The sequence below is a fragment of the Wolffia australiana genome, chromosome 5 (genome assembly GCF_029677425.1).
Source record: "Wolffia australiana isolate 7733 chromosome 5, ASM2967742v1".
NCBI lineage: Eukaryota > Viridiplantae > Streptophyta > Magnoliopsida > Alismatales > Araceae > Wolffia > Wolffia australiana.
In genome coordinates, this window is record NC_135839.1 from 7,245,021 (window position 1) to 7,252,500 (window position 7,480).

The window sequence follows — 7,480 nt, forward strand, 5'->3', positions numbered from 1 at the left end:
TCTTCTTGTTTTTCCTCTTCTTCTTCTTCTTCTTCTTCTTCTTCTTCTTCTCCTCCTTCTCCTCCTTCTTCTCTTCTTCTTCTTTTTCCTTTTCTTCTTCTTCTTCTTCTTCTTCTTCTTCTTCTTCTTCTTCTTCTTCTTCTTCTTTTTCTTCCTCCTCCTCTTCTTCTTCTTCTTCTTCTTCTTCTTCCTCCTCCTCCTCCTCTTCTTCTTCTTCTTCTTCTTCTTCTTCTTCTTCTTCTTCTTCTTCTTCTTCTTCTTCTTCTTCTTCGTCTTCTTCTCCTTCTCCTTCTTCTTCGTCTTCTTCTCCTTCTCCTTCTTCTTCTTCTTCTTCTTCTTCTTCTCTTCTTCTTCTTCTTCTTCTTTTCTGATATCCTGCTTTATTTCAAAGGCAAGGAGAATAGTAATTGTAAAGATCGAATTCACAACAACGGCTTTCAAAATTATAGAAAAGTTTCTTTAAAAAATCCTTGATTGCAATTCCAAAATATCAACAGACAAGCGATGGCCCAAAATCAGGATTGGCTCTTTCATTAGAGGCGTGTGAGAAGACGGCGGGCAAAGCATTCCATCCTACAGCGACGGCACCTCCGCACCGTTGCTCATCTGTAATAAAACATCAAGAAGGATTCATTTAATGGCTCTCATGGCCATGACCCCTGCGTATTGAGCGAAAGAGAGGACTCCATCAACATAAATATGAAAATGAAGATACGGTTACCAAGAAGCTCGGAGAATCATGCTCCTCCTCTTCAAAACGACTTCGACTCGTTTCAGGTCACCTAAAAATGAGATCAAATGAGATTAGCCACTAAATAGCTTTCTCGACTAGAAGAACGAAATAAAATAACAAACAGTGAAGCATACCATGGGATCTTCGTCGCTGTCTTCATCTCCTTGCTTCACGTCGGTGTCTTATCCCTCTTCCGCTCGCCACCAGCACTTCAGTGTCATCAATAATTCAACGCTTTCAGCGGTCGACCTTGAACGTTTGTAGGTGATGACTGCACGACCAGTGGAGAAGAATCTTTCCGATGGAGCACTCATTGTGCAGACCGATAAGAATTCCTTCGCAATCGTCACCAACCTTGGGTATGAATGTTCACTTGTGACTTTCCACCAATGCAGTGGTTCGGTACCCTTGAGAGGAGGCGAGCTCATGTACACCTCTAGCTCGTGTCCTAGGGAAATGGCTTGCGTTTGCTCACTACTCGGTAACAACTCGTCCAACGCTTCACTGAAGAACGCGCTGGACGTCCATTCCGGTCGAAAGCAGGCTGAGGAATCTGAACGAATACCATTGATGTCGTCGGTGATATCGGGGAACTCCAGTAAGCGTTGCACGTACATGACAGTTTCATCCCGTTGGTCGCGGTCTAGCAAACGCAACTTCATGGACGGATCAACGAGGGCAGCAACAGTGAAGGCTGTGTTGTGAGTGAGAGCTGATGCATAATTTTCATCGCCTCACAAGCCTTGTACACTGATGTCCGTTGCTCGGTGGACATAGCACTGTTCACTCGTAAAATATTTCCCTCTCTAATTCCCAACAATACACCATTGAGGTGTCTCATCACTGCTTTGATAATGACAATTGCTTCATTCGCTGTGGGAGCTTTTTAGCGGCATGCTACTGTAACAGCCAATTGAAGGGGTTGCAATATGCCCGCAAACTCTTTGATTATTGCCCATTCTTCGTCGCATAAGATCTGTTTCCGTAGCGTGTTCAGTGCCATGATATCTATAACGTCCTTCTTCTCGACTGTAGCCACTAACATGGCATACATAGAATTCCATCTTGTTGGGCAGCCCAACGGAATTTTTCTTTGATCAGGCAGTCCAAACTGCTTGCATAACGCTGTATATCGTTCTTGCCGCTGGGTTGAGCCTTGTATGCCTGCTACTATCTCACGAAGTCGGTTTATGACATCGCCCAAATCAAACACACAGAACGCAGGAAGTATGGATCCGTGGTCAACATCGGGTGTACCGGCCATGTCATCCTCGCAGATAATCAGTGACTCTAATGGCGAATCTGACACACGTAGTGAGCTCAACCTAGCCTGGACAAAAAAGGTTCAGCACGTGCGCTACGCAAAGCACGTGCCGATTTGCACTAAACTGAGGGTTTTCTAACTTCAGATGTTCCTCTAGAATAGACATCATCTTCTTGTTGTTCGATGCGTTGTCTGTAGTAATTGCGCACACCTGCGTATATTGGATTCAGCAATGGATGAAAACACAGAAAATAAATACTAAAATGTTTTTTGTCGTAACCCATATCTTCTTCTTCAAGTCAAATTCCTCCAATAGTTCGAGGACACGTGCACTCATATTTTCACTAGTGCGGGCGCCAGTCAACTGGCGTATTCCTAGAACACGTTCGCACAATGTCCACTCAGAGTCAACCCAGTGCACTGTGACACCGAGGAAAGCAATGTTGTTCTCATATGTCCACGCGTCAAGTGTCAACGACACTAGGGCAACAGTCGCTAACTTTTTCCATACAAATCGCTTCATATCTTGGTATAGTGTGAAGGCTTTTGCCTTGATCGCCTTCAAGGAGGGGACCGGTATTTCCTCTTGCGCGATATAACGAAGAAGTCGTACGAAATACTTCTTCTTAACAATGTTCCATGGTGAGTCAGACAGACATATGAACCGCACGAGTTGTTCTTTCGTCCTCTCCATCGTACTTCCAGTGTAGTACTGCTTCTTTGTGTCCCCAGCGGCAAACATCTCCACAACAGATCGTTGCTGAGCTTCTTGACCTGTCTTCCCTTTCAAAGACTGGAATACTTTGCGATGAAACTTCTCCAGGTGGCGCCACAAAGGGGTACTACAATGGCACTTGTTGCGGTCGACAACGGTGCCGCGCAAGGTGCATTTAAATTTTTTCCCGCCTATGTTTCTATAGTACCTTACTGCATCACATGCATTAAGGCGAGGTATTTTCATTGCTGTGAGGGGGCTAGTGGGATTGTCTTCTTCCGCAGACATTTCCTCAGCAGTCTGCTATTGGGGGGATGTATCGTCTTCCATCCTACAGTTCCGTGTTTGATGTTCTAGTGATCCAATTAAACATCGACTGTTTCGAAAATAAGTTCAGAACTAAATTATGCTGTAAGAGAAGAAGGAGAATAAGGAGAAGAAGAAGAAAAGTAGACTAAGAAGAGAAGGGAGGAGAAGAAAAAGAAGAAGCAGTAGCAGAGAAGAAGAATAAGAGAAGTAGAAGAAGAAAATGAAGAAGATGAACAAGAGAAGAAGAAATGAAGAGGAGGAACAGAGAAAACGAAGAAGAAGAAGAGGAGAAGAAGAGAAGAAAAAAAGGAAGTAAAAGAAGAAGAAGAGAGGAGAAGAAAAAGAAGAAAATGAAGAGGCAGATGCGAAGAGAGGAGAAGAAAAAGAAGAAAATGAAGAAGCAGAAGCAGAGAAGAATAAGAGAAGTGGGGGAAAAAAATAAGTAGAAAAGAAGAAGAGGAGAAGAAGAGAAGAAGAAGAAGAAGAGAAAAACAAGAATAAGAAGAGAAGAAGCAGATGAAGAGAAAAGAAAGACGGAGGAGGAGAATAAGGAGAAGAAGAAGAAAAGAAGAAGAAGAAGCGAAGAGAGGAGAAGAAAAGAAGAAAATGAAGAGGCAGATGCGAAGAGAGGAGAAGAAAAAGAAAAAAATGAAGAAGCAGAAGCAGAGAAGAATAAGAGAAGTGGGAGGAAAAAATAAGTAGAAAAGAAGAAGAGGAGAAGAAGAGAAGAAGAGAAGAAGAAGAAGAAAATGAAGAGGAGGAACAGGGAAAACGAAGAAGAAGAATAGGAGAAGAAGAGAAGAAAAAAAGAAGTAAAAGAAGAAGAAGAAGAGAAGAAGAAGAAGAGAAGCAGGAGGAGAAGAAGAAGAGAAGAAGAAGGAGGAGAAGGAGAATAAGGAGAAGAAGAAGAATAGAAGACGAAGAAGAGGAGAGGAGAAGAAAAATAAGAAAATGGAAAAGCAGAAGCAGAGAAGAAGAATAAGAGAAGTAGGAGAAAAAAAGAAGAGAAGAGAAGAAGAAGAGAGGAAGAGGAAAATGAAGAAGAAGAGAAGAAGAAGAAGAGAAAAAGAAGAAGAGAAGCAGGAGGAGAAGAAGAAGAGAAGAAGAAGGAGATGAAGAGAAAAGGAAGGAGGAGAAGGAGAATAAGGAGAAGAAGAAGAATAGAAGACGAAGAAGAGGAGAGGAGAAGAAAAATAAGAAAATGGAGAAGCAGAAGCAGAGAAGAAGAATAAGAGAAGTAGGAGAAAAAAAGAAGAGAAGAGAAGAAGAAGAGAAGAAGAAGAGAGGAAGAGGAAAATGAAGAAGAAGAGAAGAAGAAGAATACGAAGAATAGAAAAAGATAAGAAGAAGAAGAGAAAAAGAAGAAGAATAAGAAGGAGATGAAGAGAAAAGGAAGAGGAAGAAGAAATAAAGAGGAAGAGAAGAGAAAACGAAGAAGAAGAAGAAGAAGGAGATGAAGAGAAAAGGAAGGAGGAGAAGGAGAATAAGGAGAAGAAGAAGAAAAGAAGAAGAAGAATCGAAGAGAGGAGAAGAAAATTAAGAAAATGAAGAAGCAGAAGCGGAGAAGAAGAATAAGAGAAGTAGAAGAAAAAAAGAAGTAGAATAGAAGAAGAGAAGAAGAGAAAAAGGAAGAAGAAGAGAAGAAGAGAAAAAGGAAGAAGAAGAGAAGAAGAAGAAGAAGAGAAAAAGAAGAGAACACGAAGAAGAATAAGAAGAAGAGGAAACGAAGAGAAAAGGAAGAGGAAGAAGAAATGAAGAAGAGAAGAAGAGAAACGAAGAAGAAGAAGAGGAGAAGAAGAAGAATACGAAGGAGATGAAGAACATGACGAAGAGAAGAAGATGAAGACTAACATGAACATAATAAATTAACATGAACATAACGAGAGAAAAACAACAAGAACAAGATGATAAAGAACAAGAGCAAGAACAAGATGATAAACGACAAGAACAAGAACATGATATTATACTTCAATCTTGAAGAATCGATTCTAACGGCGCAGTGAAAAATTCAGAGGAGAGGACTCAGCGGAGCGGCTGACCTGGGCAGCGGTGGGCAGACGACTCAGCAGACTCAGCAGGTGCAAGGGACGGCGGCGAGGGGGCGGGAGCCGGGAGGTGGAGGGGGCGGATCGCACAAGGCAAAAATTTCGCACCGCACCGACCCCTGTGTGATGGGCAGTGCGGTGTGCGAAATTTGTGTGCGATCTTTCGCACAAGCGCTTCGCACATGCGCCCAACCGCACGAGCGCGATCCGCTCGCACGGTTTGGCGCATGTCTACTCTCCCATCACTCTCATATATCTATCTCTTTCCCGTGTGGCATCTCTCTCTCTCTCTTGCCATTCATCAATGTCTCCCATCGCTCTTGTTTCTCACTCTCTATCTTTTTATCTCTCTCTCGCTCTCTCTCACTCTCTATCTTTTTTTCTCTCTCTCCCTCTCTCTCACTCTCTATCTTTTTATCTCTCTCTCCCTCTCTCACTCTCTATCTTTTTATCTCTCTCTCCCTCTCTCTCTATCCATCAATCTATATCTCGCGCACTTCGTTCATCTCTGTTATGTCTCTTTCTCTCCCGCGTTGCTCATCTCTCTTTCGTCTCTCCCTCGTTGCTTATATACATATAAATATATATCACTCGCGCGTTGCTCATCTCTCTTATATCTCTCTCTTGTCTCATTTCTCTCTTGCGCCCGCATTGCTCATCTCTCTCACCTCTCTCTCTCGTTGCGCATCTTTCTCTTCTCTCTCTCCCGCAAGTTGCTCATCTCTCTCTCTCTTATCTCTATCTTTCTCTCTCCCTCCCGTTGCTCATCTCTCTCTTATCTCTATCTGTCCCTCGCGTGTTGCTCATCTCTCTCCTATCTCTCTCTCTATCTCTCTCTCGCCCGTTGCTCATATCTCTCTCTCTTATCTATCTCTCGATCTCATGTCTTTCTTATCTCTATCTCTCTCTCACCCGTTGCTCACATCTCTCTCTCTTATCTATCTCTCGATCTCATGTCTTTCTTATCTCTATCTCTCTCTCACCCGTTGCTCACATCTCTCTCCCTTATCTATCTCTCTACCTCTCTCCAGCCGCTCGTATCTCTCTCTCTTATCTATCTCTCGATCTCGTGTCTCTCTTATCTCTATCACTCTCTCTCTTATCTCTCTCTCTCTATATATATATAGCTCTCTCTTATCTCTATATATTATCTGTCTCTCTCTCGCGTTGCTCATCTCTCCTCTATCACTCTCTCCCCTTGCTCATGTGTCTCTCTATATCTCTCTCTATATATATGTCTCTTATCTCTATACATTATCTCTCTTTCTCTCTCTCTCTCTCTCGTTTTTCATCTCTCCTCGATGAAGAGTTCCAGCTTGGGAGTTGGACGGGCTTTCGGCGCCGACAAGATCGTTCATCGCAGGGCGAGGATGGAACTCACGTGGCTGCCATTCTCGGCGGCGCCGCTGGCCGGACAGCGGCGGCGGAGAGTTCCGGATTGGGGAATTACAGCTAAGGCAGAAGATGGTTTTCAAGGAGACGACGATGAGGAGGGGCGATGGTGTTTATTGGAGATGGGGTTTAGAGGAGAATCAAATCAATGAAAGCCCGCGCCGCGATGGGTTTCGTCTACAGGCCCACGTACCCTAACCGGAATGGCCGCGGAGACGCTTTCCGGAACAAGCCACGTTCTGTTTTCACCCTTCTTCGTTTCTGTTTTCTCTCTCTCTCTCTCTCAATCTCTGTCTCTATCTCTGTCTCTATCTCTCTCTCTCTCTATATCTCTCTATATATATATCTGTCTCTCTCTGCCTCTCTCACTCGCACACACGGTCATAGCCTCTTACTTTCTCTCTCCTCTCTCTTATTTCGCGTTCTCCTCTGTTACATCTCTCTAACTCTCTTTTCTCGCTCTCATCTCTCTTCTCTCCTCTCTCCTCTCTTTCAAATCCCTCTCTCTCTTCTCTTCCCTCTCTTTCTCTCCTCTCTTTCAACTCCTCTCTCTCTCCTCTGTCCTCTCTTTCAAATCCCTCTCCACTCACACTCTCTCTCCTCTCTTTCAACTCCCGCTCTCTTTTTCGACTCCCACTCTCTCTTCTCTCTTTCAGCTCCCACCGCTCTCCTCCTTTTCAAAACCCTCTCTATCTCTCTTCCCTCTTTCAACTCCCTCTCTCTCCTCTCTTTCAACTCCCATTCTCTCTCCTCTCTTTCATCTCCCACTCGCTCTCCTCCTTTTCAAATCCCTCTGACCCTCTCTTTCTCTCTCCTCTCTTTCAACTCCCACTCTCTCTCTACTCCCATTCTCTCTCCTCTCCTTCAACTCCCACTCTCTCTCTACTCCCATTCTCTCTCCTCTCCTTCAACTCCCACTCTCCTCTCTCTTCTCTCGCTTTTTGTCTCTCCTTCCCTCTCTTCTCGCTCTCCTTCCCCCTCTCTCTTCGCGCTCTCCTTCCCTCTCAGTCTCAAAGCTCTCT

General features: G+C 43.9%; 1 long non-coding RNA gene across 1 annotated transcript; it reads right to left on the reverse strand.

Moving 5' to 3' along the window:
- Positions 1-509: 509 nt before the first annotated feature.
- Positions 510-1,926, reverse strand: LOC144703595 (uncharacterized). Its single transcript, XR_013581565.1, has 3 exons — positions 868-1,926; positions 722-782; positions 510-606 (listed from the first exon to the last, which is right to left on the reverse strand). It is a non-coding gene; the product is annotated as an uncharacterized LOC144703595 (long non-coding RNA).
- Between the last annotated feature and the right edge of the window lie 5,554 nt (positions 1,927-7,480).